Genomic DNA, 17,936 nt, shown 5'->3' on the forward strand with positions numbered 1-17,936 from the left:
GAGAAGGAAGGATATGAAAGAAGCGAGGATGAGGCGAGGCTGGACACACAAACACAAATACACAAAGTTTGGTCTCTTGGCAACAGGAGAAGACACAGTTGTATGTTCTGCCAAACAACAGCCTGTTACCGGATTCCACACAGATAAATCATGTTGGGCAAAATCTGTGCAGCTCCGTCAAGCTGGACTTTTTATGGAATGGAGGATTTTAATTAGTTTCCTCTTTTCTGTATGATTTACTGTCATACAGGAGGTTTTCTGTCATCCGGCTGGTAGTTATTCAACCTCTGGCAACATCTGTCATCAACACAAAATAAATGACAGATTTTATGTGTCAATCAGAAAGTTGTTTCATTACTTAGTTTTTTATGTTTAGTTTAATTATGTGTTTCATTTTAGTCCTTAATCACTCGGCTGCAGCTTTATTTCATCATGATGGATGTGCACTTATTCAAGGCCTTTGAGAAACTGCAGTTCTTAGGTACTTGAATATTTCCATTTTCTGCTACTTTCTACTCCATTAGAGTATTTTTAACATCTGAAGAAATTTATCCAACACCTATAGTTTCTTGCATTTCCCACATGGATATAAAGCCGTTAAAAACTAGAACGTCACTCTATAGAGCTCTTTTCTCCACCAGGCCCAACAGTCCCCTGAAGAAACCACATTTAAATCCACTAAATCCAGATTTTTCCAGATCTGAGCCACACGCACGCAAATATCAGTCCCCTACATAAGTTTTTTTTTTAAATCAATATCAACAAATTTTTCCCTGTGAAAATTGTGAAATGTTGGAAAATGTCGCAACTCACAAAATAAAGCAATTCCTGTATCGGCAGCAACATCCAATAACTTTTGTTTAATCCTGCTAACAAACAAACAAACACACTACTCAATGTCTACAAACAAAAGTGTTGGTTATACGTCAAAAAGCATACTAATCCAGATTCATGAAATGTGTTTTACAATGTAGTGTATCCATACAAATGTGAATACTGACACATATAAATGTTGTGTTGGGAACACCAGATCTGATACAACACCTCACATCTCATGTTGACTACAAAGGTCACAGTTCAGACAAAGTTCATTTCCACAGCACAAACAAAGGTTTGATGGTTTTAGTTAATTTCTCTGCCAGACACTGTTTTTCATTCATTATTCAAATGTTTCATGCAAACAATGTTAGCTTTCTGTTTATATTAGCTACAGCTTATGTTTTATAGACTTACTCAATATGTTAAACTGTATAATAAATTATTATTATCACACAAAGTACATTTACTAATGCACTGTAATTAAATACAATTTCTTACTAACTTATTTCCATTGTCTTCTACTTTGTAGTTCAATATGAATATAGTTTTTTAACTAATTACATTTATTTGGTAGTTTTAGTTACTAAGATATAATCAATAATAATAAATTATTATGTATTATTATTAGTACCGGGAACAAAGAACTAAAACAAAGAACAAATAATAAAAATAATATTATGATATGTAGGTCTTTCAAGTAGAATGTGTTCCGTGGTTCCTTTTTTCAGTATATTAAATGCCTCACTTTAATTAAGTAATGCAGTATCTCTACACTGTTGTACTACTTAATTTACTCGAGTAAATCATCTGAATAATTCTTCCACCACTGCATTCAACCCAAGATCAACAGTACTAATGTTCAACTGAACTGGATCCAACAGGTTTAAACCGGACAGTGACAACGTGCTGTATTGAATGAGGCTGTCTCAGTTATCTCAGACTAATCTTAATGACCACAGTAACTGGTGAGGTTGTTTTAATGAGGCTCTCTGTCCAAACCAATTTCATCCTCAAAGAGAAAATCTACCAATGAGGTTTTCATCAGAGATTCTTGTTCACTGGAAGACGACGTCCTTCCCCAAAAGTCAAATGTGTTGACTTTTCAAAATCATGATAATTTCCTCGAATGTGAGCCACTCTTTCTCTGTGAGGACGTAGAGGAAGTGAAGTGGGCTCTCTCCCTCTGTGCGATGCCGGGCCCCTAATGACAGTAGCAGAGGTTCTGCATAGTTTCACTGGTAGAGTCGTTAACAGGGACCCCCCCCCCCACCACCACCACCACTGCTCCCTGTCTAACCTCTGCCTCCTCTCTGTCCTGGTCTGTTGTGGAGAAACATTTCAAGAAGCTCTGTCTCTGTCTCAGCTGCAGGAGTCAAATCTGTGGAACCAGCTGCCACCAGCACAGACACACTGTTCTGCCTGATCCTCAGCTCCACGGGACCAAACGCATTTAAAACAACACTCACACTCCCAGATAGACGTGGGAAATTAGTAACCGGTTGCAAAAATACCAGTGAAACCAATAACCTGATCGTTTCCATCTAGCCCCATGAATTATTTTCCAAAATGTAATGGGTTCTTCCTTGGGTCACACCCCTCCAGATAATTAGATGTAAATAGTTTGAGTGGTTATTGTTTAATCCTGCGAACAAACAAACAAATGCAGATGAAATCATAACCTCATTGGCTTAGATACATTTACATCCTCACTTTGGAGGAGCAGGGACCGGTGCATGTTTGTTGTTTTTCCTTGCATATAACTGAAACCAGTAGAGAGCTGCATTCTTTGTAATTGAAGTAATAAACCCTTTGAACTCAAAAAAGCTTTTACCTTATTATACATTTCCTCTTGGCAACAGTAAATGATGTGTCTTCCTTTAATCCTTGTTTTAAAAGTTACATTTATATTGTCTACAAACAGGGTTTGGTCTGGATCAAAGTAGCACTTACTGCTTAGAACACAGTCGGTTATTATCACAGCACTTTATTATTATGAGGTTGGGCAACATTACTCATGGTCAAAATCCAATAAAACCAAATCAGTTGTGTCCGTGTCTCAATGGAGGAAATGTTATTGGAGATTAAACTGAAAACATGGGGAACATTTTGTGTCTGGAGTAAAGGTGCTAATTCAAAAAAAAAAACACAGAGGAAACTATTCAGCAGAAACAGGGTTAGTGAAAACAGACTGATCTTCAACAGCTGATGATTAACATAGTTTAGCCTGATTATTTGATATATTGATATATGTTATGTGTATAGATTTATCATAATGTCCTTGTTATTGTGTTCGGATGCAAACCACATGACCTAGCATCCTCAAAGTGAGAGGAGAGTAGAAGCTGGCACTGAGTGACTGCAGCTCAGGAGGTAGAGAGGTTCGTCCACCAACCAGAAGGTCAGCGGTTTGATCCCCAGCTCCTCAAGCCTGCATCTGAAGTGCCCTTGGGCAAGATAATGAATCCCATCTTTATAATGAAGAAGTGTGTATGAATAAATATATACAGTCCATTTGTTTGGGCTGCTGTCAGAGTCCTTTCTCTTTTGTGTGCAAGTCTGTTAACATGAACACATTTTTTGATCAATCTGTGGAAAGTCAAAGAGGCCTGAAGAACTTTGAGTTAGAATAGAGTTATAGTTGTAAAACACAAATACTGTGGATGTTTGTGAAGTCTTTGCTTAATGCCTCTAGTGAACTCTTGTGACCCCACTAATGACTCTCTCCTGGCAGCGTTTTCACTTAAACAAAGGGAAAAGTGGCAAAAGTAGGAAAAAGGCTGTTCTCTTCATGATGCAAGCCATTATCCGTATACCACACATGAGCACAGTACAAACCTATTTCCTCTTACACGACTGTAACGATCTGTTAACCTGGAACAAGCAGGGGGAGGGCACATGTGTTTTTCTGCTGACACGATATGGAGAGCACATGTAAAGGTTACGGCACCTCCTTCATGTTTTCTGGCCGACTCCGGTTCAGTAAAGCATGAAGACATGCAGAATTAAGGGCTAGATTGGAAACATGTGCGGTTGACCTGGAAGACAGATGATATGTGCTCAACAGGGTCGTCCATTTTCTTCCTGGACTGTGTTCGGAGACCTCCTGAGACCTCGGTCCTGAGGATCTGGAGGAGGAGAATTCTCCCTTAAAAAAACATCATTATAAAGCTAAATTTACGCAAGTTCAATTGGACATGTCAGATTCATGTATGCAAATCAAATGAGTGTAGACACAGAAAAACATCTTTACCTTTTTTTAAATTCATGAGGTGGAAACTACTCTGTTGCAAACTTTTATAAATCCCACGTTTCACCTCATTGCTCAACAAGTAACTGATGATGTCGCTGCTTGCACCAGACCTCTGTTCTGTTTTTGTTGTGTAATGTTTCTGTGATGTTTGAGCTCAAGGAAGAACACAGATATACCTTTTATTTAAAGCATATGTACATCACGTTGGCTCAGGACACAGAGAGCCAATCAGCTTCAAGTCATTCTGTCATCATCAGTCTGATCAAATCTGATGTGATCAAATGATGAAGAGAGTATCACATGTGATTACACTTACAGAATGTAATGTACTCACTTTAACACAGTATTTACAAATGAACAAGGAAAATCAAAAAACAAAATTTAAATATTAGGAATTTAATACTGTTTTTGCTTAAACTATTTGAAAAATTGAGAGAAAAAAGAAAAGAATCAGGAAAATGTAAGTATTGACCGAAAATATATGTTGGAGCCAAGCATACTGGGTTCTTTTTGTTCGCAGAGGCAAATATTTACGATGAATAACATAGTATGGAGCAGGAATAAAAAGAGAAAGAACTGCAGAACCTGAAGTAGAATATCTATGTGAAGATAAGCATTGGTTCATGCTTTCTGTCCCTGGATACATAAAGTACAGGAAACTTGGCAGCTGGCAGAAATTCACACACGTTTTTATGAGGATACAAGTGGTTTTGAAAATCTGACTTCATTCATCTGCAGCTGAACAGGAGAATGGAGAGAGATGTGTTGCACAAGGAGCTATTCCCCTGATCACATGACTCACTCAGGCTGAAAGTTCTGTTCACATCCAGACAAGAAAGACAAGATGATGCTTTCTGTGAACGCTGAGAGAAGCACATTAAAAACCATCCTCTCAAAACCCTGCATGAACAATCTGTTCAGACAGCTGCACGTCTCTTCCAGGGTCTGACTTTCCTCCTGTTGTAAAGAACATCTCGTCTCTGGTCTGTAAAGAGGGATTAAGAACTCTTCTCCTCTTTCTGTGCTGCATCTCTGGGGGGGGAAAAAACATGTGTTCCAGTGTGAATGAGATCTAATGTTTGATTTGTTTACAGAAAGCGTTAGCCACAGAAGAGAGCAGTTTCTGCCACTCGCAAAATGATGGAGTTACACATGTGTGATCCTGAAAACATTACCTCAGATAAGAGAATGTATTGTTTGTCTCCGTCCATTATCTATTCCACTTCATGCCTTCTGGGGAACTGGGGCCAGTCCCAACTAACTGGGCAGGGTGGTGCACGCTGAGCAGTTTGCCAGCATACAACAACAGGGCCAAGAGACAAACAGCCAGACACACTCCCTCCTACGGTCAATTAACCTAACTAGTCCACTATCCACCACATGCCTTTAGACTGTGGTTAGGAAGCCGGGATACCTGGAGACACATGGAGAACATGCAAACTCCACAAAGAAAGACCCAGAACAAACTGGGATTCCAATCAGGACTGGTTCTACATATATTACACACAATGCACTTGTGATAAGGTTCCACTTAAACAGATAAAAACCAACACAAACACTTATAATAAGTCTAACAGTAGGTGTTCAAAACCAGTCAGCTATGTGTGAGGTTGTAATATCGATGCATCAGTGAAAGGGAAGCAGTCAGGAGTCACAGGGTTGATCATCGTGATACCAGAGAACAATTCTAAGTCTGGACGGGGTTTTATTGTTGCGTAATGAGAAAAACTGTTGCACATTGTAAAAACAGTGGTCATGTTCCAGCCAGGATCATCTGAGGAAGTCCAGGCTGAGGCAGAGCTGTGTAGGTAAACACCCTGAGGTGGAGCTTCAGAGTTTTCCCGTGAAATCCTACTGGAATTAAATATATATATATGTCCCCATATACATTTTTTACCAACAGCAGAAGTTTAGCAAAAATAATCACACTTGAAAGGACGACCAATTGCGAGGCTTGTCTCTAGTTGACGACTTGTCTGTATTTCCAGCTCTTGGGGTAAAACTTGGCATTTTCAGCCAATAAAAATCTATGTAGACATATAAAGATTCATCTTCACATGAACAGATCCATGCTCACATTTGCAGATGTGTACTTTTACAAATCTGATTACACACAGACTCTAGATGCACCTTCGCAGATCCTTGTACCAAATCTCACTACGCATTTGCAGATTCCTTTTACGAATGTACAATTCTGATTATGCACAGATACAGTTACACACCTCTCCACACACACAATTAATATTGATACAATATCGACCCCATACAAGACAGCAACAACAACAAACTAAAAAAAATTCCGCTGTTTAAAAGCAAAAACACAGCACACATCATCTACTAAATTACTAAAGTGATCACTTATTAAAAGGTTAATCAACAATCAAAGAAATATGTGATATTCATGTTGGGTTAATCTGTTGTGAAACACTGACTAACTTCAGAGAGAAAACGATTGTGCAAACACCTTCGCTCGATGTTTTTCTGAAGCACATGACATCACTGCCTAGGAGCTCCTTCATCAAACTCACTCCTCATCAAACCATTCACAGTGGGAATCTGATATCCCCCACCGGACCCTCGTTATTATTCATTCTCACAACAAAAACATTTCCCCCAAAAAAGTAGCCGGAGGTCTTTTGCAGCTGGCAAAGTTACCTCTGGTGCTCAGCTTTCATCTGAGAGTCGGGACATATTTTGCCCTGATTGAAACAGTTGCCGTAAACAATTTTCTGCTCGTAATCACAGTTTCCAACCTGCTTCGGATTAGGGTCCTTTGGGAAAATGTTAAGCCATAATATTGGCATGTTGATCTACGTGAGCCGACATGAACGTGTCACACACTGGAACACGGGGCCAATCTTCAACATCTTCAACGTCAGGCTGCAGAGATAAAGTCGATTGCTGTGTCCTTACTTTCGGACCAACATCTGTCTGCAATCAGATCATCATTCTTGGCTACTGGATGGAGAGAGCGTGTGCTTTTTGAATTCAGAAAATGCTCTGACAAAAGCCGATCTACTGGGAATCTGAGACGGTTTAATCGTTTTATGCCATGTCTGTGGAGAGAAGGGAGAAAAGACGACATGAGAAAAAACTGACTTGGAAAGGAAAAGAATCTTTCATCTGAAATAAATATTGTAGTATTATATTTTCACTGCTGTCTACATGTGTTTGAGAAATGTTTAAATGTTAATATCAGTCATAGTGTGGTGCTTTTGCGTGTAGGAGAAAGTTCACAAGAGCTCTTCTGTCCCAGTTTGGCTCAATAACCGTCTATGTTCAAAAACATGTGGTCATCCTTCAGACATTTTGCAATTACTCCTCTTAGAAGAATAACAATTTCTCACAGTTAATTATGTGGAATATTTAACTTACAGCCTGTTGAAAAGTGGCCCCAGTTTTTTCTGTGCAGCTGATGTTTGGATAATTGTCAGAGTGTAATGAGGATTGAACCTTGTCAGATGTGCAGTTGTATCAGAAATGATTTCATCCATGTCTCTTTGCTTAAAATGTGAACGTCCTGTGCTCAGCCAAACACTAAAATATTTCCTTTGTGGAAGTTTACAGTCTGCGAGCAGGAAGCGCTGTGCCTGGGAAAGCCATCAAACCTGAAGGCTCCCAAAACACACACGCTCACATAGTTTGAACAAACATGGCCTCAGATACTTCATGATTAAGATTGAATAAAGATTATTAATTAGACACAGGTCACACTTTGAGTCTCACTGTGTTTCCGTGTTCAGGCGTCAGAAATCATTTCATTGAATTATTATTTTTCTTGCTACTTTTTCTTTTCGGTCTCCAGGTTTTATTTTACAGCACAAACTCTTTAAGTGAATTTAAAGGTTTTAAAAAACCACATCACTGATTCAATCCATCCACGTCTTGTTTAAGTTGTGACGTTTGGTCTGAGGTCACAAGTGACGCTGCTGCTCTCTAGTGGTGGTCTTCATTTGATCTTCACCTGAAATATTGAGCACACGAGTCAAACTATTCTAATGAGGGCCCGAGCACCGAACGGTGGGAGGCCCTATTGAAGTTGTAGGGATTTTTAGTATTATTATAATAATTTTTTGTTTAATTTTTTATTTTAAAAAGGTTGTGGCAGTGAAACAATTCATTGGCTGTGAAATTCCAGACGGAGAAACAATTAAGATGTTTACCTCGTTTTAAGGTGACAGAGAAAGTGACCCGAGGAAGTGATGTCATTTTGACCTTAAAACTCAATATTACACTTCTTTACAACACCAAGTTTATTTAAAGTGATGATTTAAATTTAGAGAATCATCTGTGAAACCGATTCACTGTGATTTATGCAAATGGTCAAAACAGACAGTGGGTTACAAGATGTTTCTGATTTTGTACAAAGTAAGAAAAGGAACATCCATTGATTTCCTTATTCATTTAGAAGTCTGGTGGATGTTTTAGAAGCTGTATGAAGTGTTTTCTCACAAACAGTAACAGGTTTCTCCTGTTATCGACAGGAAACCACATTTTGAGCTTTAACACAGTCTTTTCTTTTCATGCTTAAAGATTATCTTGAGAGCGTGAGATCAGTATCTGCATCAAATCTGTTGAGTCTGAGCAGCTTCTCAACTCACATTCTTGCAAGAAAAGATTTGAGTTACTGATAAACCCAGGTTAGATCTTCAGATAATTCACAACAGGAATGTCAGACTCCTCCATTCTCCACTCTCCTCCATTAGGTGTCACTGTTTGGCGGCGGATATTCACTGACACCATCACAAAAACATCTATTAAATGAATAATGAGAGTTCATATGAGATCTGTCCACCAAGACAAACAAAAAAATAATCATTTGAGTCCCAGGAGAACTGATGTGGAGCTTTAGTGAAAACAAAAGGTCTGGGTAAATAAATGCACTCAGCCATTCGGCGGCTCTGTTCAGGGAGCAGGTTCCCATGAAACCACGGAGGCTTCTAAAGGTTCGCACAGACGACTTTAAAGGTCACAGCTGCACCTGTGAGCAGAAATGTTATCGTGAAAAAAAAATGCCTTTTTTTCATTCTTCAAACATTCGACAAAAAGGTTTCAATCCGTCAGCTCTCTTTCCTACTGTGGCTTTAAAAATCTGTGTGTGCAGCTCTGAGAAATGACTGATCAATCACTTCCAGGTACAAACACACTGCTGCTGTAGGTGCACAACGGAACGTGATAGAATGTTCTGTTCCGCTACGTGTGTGTGTGTGTGTGTGTGTGTGTGTGTGTGTGTGCAGTGTGTGTTTCTCCCAGTGTGAACTTGCCACCCAGTCCTGAGTAATGGATGTAATTAACTGGTCACTACAGCATAGTGCCTTTACATACCATATGTAATAATCATTCTCGAGAAAATCACTGTGTAATGGGCCATTCTCCTCCCAGCAGGGACACTAAACGTCTCATCTTGCTTTACCTTATTACCCAATTACAGCTTATGTGGCAGATTTGTTTTTACTCATTGTCTTCTGCTTTAGCCGGTATGTATGACATCCTCTCAGCACAGAGGCAGGAGCAGGGAGAGGCAGGAGGACAGTGTGCGTTTAAACCACATGCTAATGTATTTACAGCCATTTCATTGGTGGGGAGGACGACCCAAGCTGATAACTATACATTGTGAACACATTCCTGGTCAGAGAAGTGAAGATTTATTTCAGATGAAGGAATTGTAAAACAACCTGTAGGCAATGCTGATAGGACATGTATATTTTCATTTGATTTGATTTTGATAAGGTTTAGGTTTATAACAAGGACAGATACCACGAAGCAGCTATACCTTCAGATAGTTTGCGATCCCCATGTGGGTTTTAAAGGCTCTAGATGGGACATTTTAAATCTATAAACAGAATCAGAAAATCTAAAAATGTATTGTACATTATTACTTTATCATTTACACTGTTGAAAAATAATACTTATCTTTATATGTAAAGTGAAACAAAGTGGGCCAAGTACAGAACCCTGTGGAACGCCTTTTTATGAACATGATTTTATAACTATTACAGATAATATTAACAACTACAGTTTTAGTGATAGTATTACATATTACGGTTTTGGGTAGAAAGAACAAATGTTATCTATAAAGCCTCAGTTTAAGCTAGAGATATTTCAGTTGAGAGAAGACATGGATAACTGAAGAGGACGCATCTGAATGCAGAGTCAATATTCAGTATATATGAGATATATTTAAAACAGGAGGTATATCTGTGGTGAGGCGGGGCTGGTTCAGGTGACAGCAGGGAACAGAGGTGTCTGAGCGACGGAGGAGTTCCCATATGTGGTTTGCAGCTTGTTACCTGCTGTGCAGTGAAGTGTGGCGCCTGTCTGTCATGATAATGGATGAGCCGGGGAATCGTAGGGCAGGGGCTGGCCTGCAGGAGGGCCGAGATGTTCAGGGGTTAGATAGACTATAAGGGTGCACAGGCGGAGCTGTGGGGAGTGTGAAGAGAGGAGCAGCTGGCACACAGGCAGTCAGTCAGAGGCTTTAATGATGAAGCTCTCTGTGTCAGTTTGATCATTTCAGGCCTGATGAGATGTGGGTGGCCTTCTATCAAACAGCGGGGACAGAGCTACAGTAGATCCGGGAGCTGTGGTTTTAAATCTGTTGAGAAATTAAAGTTAAAATCCAAGGAAATGTGGCAGGGAATATATATTTTTTTAGGTCAACCACACTTGTTGTTTTCCCTGCATTTTTACAACGCAATTTAGTTTGTTTTGAGTCCCATGACATCATGTTTAATAAATATAAATTTAAATGCCAATGCTTTTAAATATATCCCTGTTTTTCTATTTTTTTTTTTTGGATCTTCCAACCACAACATGTTCATTCTTTGCTGTTGTTGCTGCATTTCTCTGATGATCACTTTGTCCACCAAGCTCAGTGCGACACTGTTTTCTTTCTCCAGCAAGGTGGATTTTATGCTTCATTAGCTGTAGTAAATGGAGAGAGAAAAATGGAGGGAGAGAGAAAGGAATGATGGGAATGAAAGAGGGCTTGAATATTTGAACCTACCAACGATCATGAACACATATATTTCTTCAGTACATGTATAAATGGCACCTTAATGCTTAACTAACCATACTACACTGAATCATCTGAAGAAGAAGCTTTTAGCTGTGCAGCAGAGTCAGCATCAGTTCAGCCAAAGTTAAAATCTTACTGTTCTAAAGAAATGTTTATGAATTATTTTCATTCACTCAGACTGGAGGCATTTTGTTTTTTGCCCATCCATCCGTTTGTCTTGTGAACATAATATCTGAAGAACGCCTTGAGTGAATTCCTTCTAATGCGGGAATAACATTAAGTTGGTCTCACAAATTAAATGATTTGATTTTGGTGGTTGAAGGTCATTGGTCAAGGTTACCGTGACAATATTATTCTGACTTATTTCATCAATGTGGCAGCCTTGTTGATGAATGAACACTAAAATGTGTTATGTACGTACACACCTGCAGTCGTTTCTATGTGGTGAGCTTCTTGTTGTTCTTGTTCCAGCTGCAGGATGCAGAAAGCAGTTTCTTAGTTAGTAGTTGTGCAAAATCTGAAGATTATTGAATTGTTGTTATTCAATTAGTGAAATCTTAGTTTTATGGTGAAAACCCTGACATCTCCAACGTCCAAATTTATTAAACCTACACAGCCCTGTCCATTTAATACTTGATTGTGGGACGTAGCGCATCATTAACATGTATTGTGACATACTAAAAAACACTAATATTAGCACCCTTGAACATGATATATCACGAACACCCATTGGATATTTCATCACATGTGGTACAAGCATTACCTTAGACTTAAGGATGACCTGTTTGAATTTGCTGGTCAAAGGTCAAGGTCACTTGCAGGTCTTTCCTTCTGAATACATTATATTGGGAACGACCCAAGAGAATCCTTCCAAACTTACCACAAATGTTCACTTAGACTCACAGATTATCTGTTTGGATTTGGGTGATTAAAAGTCCAAGGTCAAAGTCATGGTGACTTCGAAAGTGATGCTGTGAACATGATATCTGAAGTCTGCCTTCAGGGAATCTGCTCAAATTTTTACCAGTTGCCACTTAAAGTTAAACTTTCACTGAATACATTTTAATGGTTAAAGGTCAAAGGCACAGTGACCGTTAATGTGAGTCTGAGAAAAGGAGAAGAATAAAACTGCACTGGTTGACGGAGGCAAACAACCACAGGGATGTAATCCTAGTTTTTGTCACTCATTCAATCCTTCTTTAAATGTCTATAAATGGCCGATTCTCCTTGCTGGTTTGAATCCCCTCCTGCCTGTCAGTCTTTCTATCCTTCCTGTGGGCCGTTACACTACGCTGGCCGCCTGTCACAGTCCCTGCAGCGCTCACAGAGGAGAGAGAGAGAGGAGACCATCTGGACCGGGTCACACTGTAGCAGCGACCACACGGGACGCAGCCAGAACTCCTTTCCAAACCAGAAGAACAGTCCAGGTGGGAAGAAATAACGACAGCGCCTATGGGAACGTTTCCCCTCGCTACTTACAGTGGCTCTCTTTCTTTTCTGAACCCCCTCACCCCCCCCCCCCCCCCCCCAACACCTCTCTCTAGATCTCACTCTTTCTTCACACCTCTTGAGATAGTTCTGCTTACATGAGTTGATAAATCCTGTTTTTGTGTTCCCCGTTTATTCACATTTTTGTCTTTGCACCACTGGCTTCGCCTCATTCAGGAGGAAAGCGGTGGATCTGCGGAGAGGGAGCATTTGGGGGAAAGAGCCTTTTGTTGCTGGTTTGAAAGAGCAGCTTCCAGCCTGACAATTGGCAGCATACCGATAGGGGACAAACAGTGCTCTGTACACATTCAGCGCACACAATTTCCCGAGCAGTTTCGCTTGCTGTAACACTCAACGCGCACGCACACACACAAGGAGAGATCAACTTCGCTCCTGCTTAGTTTAAGTGCGTGTCAGCGAGGACAACAAAGCTCCACCACCGGGGACACAACGCCCACAATTCACCTTTTTTAAATGTACATTTCCATAACATTGGAACAGTTGCTGCGACAATAAAGTACACTTCTCTTTCCCCTCTGGCATTGTGGAGGTGTCTGCCGGCTCTGAATGCTGTGTTGTCTTTTGTGTCTGACACTCTTGACCTGCAGTTCTTTGGACCAGCATCCCTCCTGCCCCTCATTGGAGCCACATTCCCCTCTGTGGATGGGATCCCCACCGAACACGGCTCCACGGCTCTTCCTCCTCCAGTGTGTAAGGTAATGAACTCTCACAAGGGACTGGGTGACCCCCATTTATACTCCTTCCATCTGTCTTTGCTGTGCAGCAGAAAGCGGCAGCACTCTGCAGAAGGAGAGGATGAAGTACAGACTGGCAGGAAAATCATAGAGACAGAGATTGAAGCCCTTGGACTGTACTTGCCCTACGCTAGTCTAGATAATGGACAAGGTTAGGTCGCAAGTGGCTCCATCTCCGGCAGATGAAGTAGGAAAATGTCTTTCTTCTATCCAGCACTGCATTGATCCACCTCTGGATGGAGCAGGAGTTTATTATCTTGGAGATTACTTTCAAAGCTTTTCATTTTATCCTCGCGCCCGTCGATCAGCCGGCCGCTGGAAGGCCTGATTGAGTGCCGTGGACATCGGCCTCAGCCAACCACAGCCTCTAATTCTCACTTACTCTCCCCCCCTTCTGACCTCCATTCTCTCCTCGTTTTATCTCCACCAGAGAGGCTCCTTCATCCTCACGTTCTTTTCTCCCCTCTGAGGTCTAAGAGAAGCAGATCCACCCCCCCATGTTTATCTTTATGATCAAATGGTGTTCAGCTGAAGTCAAAAGCTGCCTGACAGGAGCGAGGCAGCAGTTTGTACAAAGACAAACAAAAGCGAACGCTGCATTAATGTTTCAGTGGGTTATTAATTATGCATAGTTTACGGTTATATGTATACTCCCGGGATGGCAGACGTTTGAGCTTACTCACATTTTTGCCGTTGCAGTGGTTCGCGGGTTATTACATTTTTTTTTCCAGTTGACTGAATTTTGATTGGCTTGTACAAACAAAAGAAAAACGCCTGGAGGATTTTACACAGATCCGACTCAACATTAGGTTTTAATGTGGCGGCTGATGTGTGTAAATGTCAAACTGATTCTGCAGCATCCGGTTCATACGTTCATCTCAACCAGGTTATACTGTAGTGCACTTTATTTCCTTTAATACCTGGAATGCTCCAGCTCTATTACTCCAGGAATGAAACCACTGCCTTCTCAGAATCAGCTTTAAAGTCATCTTTATTCATAACACTTAAATGTATATTTTTGACCCAGTCACAAACTAATCTAATCTGATGCTGGTTTAATAACTGGATTTAGAATTAGCTCAAAGTTTTAAATTCTGAAACAATGTAATTCCAGGGCCAGAATGACCCTCATGTATATGATGATGTGATATGTCATGTGTCATGATGAATATTTTATATATATAGTTAACTGCTCTTATCTTACTTTAAAATCGTTTATCCTATATAAAGTGTGTGAGCATTCTGATTCGCGTTGTATATGTATGTATATAGTCTTTATTAAACATACATTATTAAATTGCATCATATTTTCATTATCAGTATTTTAATTTCCACTAAATAATTTATCAAAACTAAAGCATATATTTGTATATATATTCTCTACCAATGACTCGATTAGATGCATATTAAAGCCCCTGCAGGGAGTTTGTGACTGGTTATGAAACGGTCTCATCTTTATATTGCTGCTTCTTTATGACCGACAGCTGCAAATGAGACAGGGGAGAAAATTATTCAAAAGTTCTCGTGAAGTCAGAGCAACAATTTACGGCAGTCCTCTTCTTCCTCTGACAGACAGGCCGGAGAAGCCTAAGGTTACATTTACGAGGCTATGAGGTTCAATTTTAACACTTTTTTTTTTATCATCCTGGAGATCCTACATACCCCAGAGACCACGGGCATCACCATCCCACCAGTGAAAGAACACAGGCTGGTGGAGGGAGTGGAAACAGAGGTGGGGGGTCGGGCTACACCCTATAAGCCCAAACGCTTCGCAACAAGAGGAAATAACGATTAACAATTCAAAAAGCAGTAAAAAGAGTCATTACCTCATGGCTTCGCATCCTGTAAACAACTATGTCTGTTTCTCACTCCTTACAAAACAATTGCTCATGCTGGCAACACCAGGTGACGGTGGAAACACTACCACGTTTGTCCACAGAGGCGTCAAACGCAAATAAAATCTAAAGTTCCTAGTAGGGGCTTTAAAACAGGAGACAGTTTTATTGAAGTGTTTATTTCTGTTTGTTTGAAAACTAGAACTTAAACGAAAACAGGTGGAAGTTAAGGATCAGTTCAGAGTGACTGTGAACATCAGTTGTTGTGTGTGTTTGAGTGTGTTTGCTCCCACTGGTGTAGAGTGCAGAGCTGCTTCAGACTGTCTGCAGTGAGTCGTAAATTCAGTGGGTTGTTTGTATATAGAATCTATACGGTCTCTTTTTTACAAGGTTAATGGTGCCGCCGGCTTTGTGTACCTCTGCTGTGATATACAAACTCCATTACCGTAAGAACTTAGGTAAAATAAGCAAGTTTCGTGTCCTTTCACTTTCACTTTCCTCTCCTATCCTTTTGTTTCCTTTGCTTTCGTTTTCTTGCTTTGCTTTGCTTTGTTTTGGTTTTCTTTCCTTAGCCTTCCCTTTTCTTTCTTTTGCTTTCATTAGCTTCTCCTTTTGTTTCGTACCTTCTCTTTCTTTCCTTTCCCTTTCGTTTGCAGTACTTTCCTTTTCTATGCTTTCCCTTGTCTCCCCTTATCTTTTTGTTTCCTATCTTCTCCACACTTTCTCTCCTCCAATCTGGCTGGCCCAGTTTTCCAGGCCATCTGTCCATCCATCAGCAGAGCCTGTCAGATGGTCCCTCCTCTCAGAAGCGAGGGGATTCCTCCCGGGTGAGTAGATGTGTCAGGTAGTCTAGTACCATGATTATCTGATGAGTGTCCTGACTCACCTGCCTTCACACACAGTTATGGATACGGAAAGCAGAATTCATCTGTTTGCCCTTTTCCAGTTGATTCTACGTGGGTTTTGCAACTCAGCATTCCAGAGTCCAAAATTTGTTTGGTAAATTTCTGTCTTTCTCTGGTCCAGGCCAATTGATTCCACGACGAGGTTATATTCCCTGGACTGTGCTGATCAATTGATCGTGATGGTTTTCCAATCGTCAGAGGCCACAGTGTGTAAGATCCTTCTTTATTACCTGAGGGACTGATGGAGTGACCTTCGCCCAGCCTTGAGGAAACCATGAGGAGTGGAGACTTTTTACACCATACACCCACAGCATAGATTAGTTAATAGGGAGAAATAAAAGTTTTATTCAGTGGCTCAGAAAATCTTGCTTTAAAAAGAACGAGGGTGTAAGTTGACGCTGAAAGCCGTTTTTATCAAGATCCTCTGAGAGTAAGAATAAATTTGATGTGACGGAGAAATGATGAGTGAATGATGGGCTGTGGCAGTGACAGAGTAATTGGTCCCAGGCGCACCATTAAAGCAGCACACACTGAAGAATAACCCCCGACACACCGTTAAGATGGACTGCAATATTTGTGTTTCATATTCTGACCAGTCAAATAAAATTCTCCAAAGCTCTTATTTGATAAATGACACTTGGGGGGAGCAGCTGAGCACCTCGTAAAATAAACCAGAATCTTCTGTGCAGGGCCTGATGATGAGTCTCCACCTCTTCTTTGATTCTCCTCTGAGTGGTTCGGAGGAAGGGCAGGAGGTGAATTGATCGAGCAGGGTCGTGTTCGGAGGCAGCTGCCCGGCCATTCGATGGAAGTCAGGTGGGGACAGCTAGTCCGTCAGCGGGGACACGTGAGATGGAATGACATTACCCGGGTTGGGGGAGGGGAGAGATGGAGAGATGGAGGAAGAGAGGGAGAGAGCACAGATCTCAGCCGAGCTCTGACCTTCAGCAGACCTTCGGGAGACAATAATAACCCGACTGCCACACCTCCCTGCACTCCTTTAATGGTGTGGGCTTTTCTTCTCACCTCCGGTTCACAAGTCCACAAGCGTTTATTTTTTAATCAGGGTTTAATCATGAATGTTTGAAAACAACTAAATCCCAGTTTCTGAATTTAAAGACCTTGAATTTAAATAGGTCTCCTGCAGATTACATTTATTTAATACCATTTAGAAATAGCAAATAATAATCATATTATAATGGTCATTATTTTAGAAAATTAACCTTAATTAATTTCAAATCATGTATCATGTAATTCCTGAACGCCTCAGCGTGTACAGGTGGTGGTTGTCAGCTGAGCGAATGGCTACATGACAATTAAAGATTAAGCACTAGATAATGAATAGATGATTTATTTTAATTCAAGCACTGTGGGAAGATTGTGGTCTTGACTAAATGTTAATTAACTCAAACTCGAAGAACACGACAGGATGTGTTTACATTGACAACATTTTTCGTTTTTTTGTTGTCAAAACCAACAGATGGTACAGAAGGGAAGCTTGATTTAAACGTTACCACAGAACACGGCACCTTATGCTTTTCCCTCTAAATGTACAAACCAGAGCAGATTAGTTTTGTATAAACAGAATGAGACATTTGATGCCTGCGCTCGTCCCTGTCAGTGATACAGGTGTTGAGGATGGAGGGAGGGGACCATGGAGATCACAGAAAGACGATGCTCATAAAGAATACACACACTCACTTCATCCCTCAAGCGCTTTCAAATCTTTGCTCAGCCCTGAATTAATGACTAATTGAGGGCCTTGTAATTATGAATGCTCATACATAGTGAGCGGGGGCAGAGGATCCCAGGATGTGGCTCCAGCTGCTGAATCTGCTCTGACAGTTAAGTGTCTCTATTCAGACC

At 40.6% G+C, this 17,936-nt stretch overlaps 1 long non-coding RNA gene across 1 annotated transcript; it reads left to right on the top strand.

The window, feature by feature from the left end:
- Nucleotides 1-15,705: 15,705 nt before the first annotated feature.
- LOC128443331 (uncharacterized) lies at nt 15,706-17,565 on the top strand. The gene is made up of 3 exons (XR_008339062.1): nt 15,706-15,992; nt 16,192-16,280; nt 16,760-17,565. It is a non-coding gene; the product is annotated as an uncharacterized LOC128443331 (long non-coding RNA).
- The last annotated feature ends 371 nt before the right edge of the window (nt 17,566-17,936 follow it).

Source organism: Pleuronectes platessa, chromosome 1, assembly GCF_947347685.1.
Source record: "Pleuronectes platessa chromosome 1, fPlePla1.1, whole genome shotgun sequence".
Lineage (NCBI taxonomy): Eukaryota > Metazoa > Chordata > Actinopteri > Pleuronectiformes > Pleuronectidae > Pleuronectes > Pleuronectes platessa.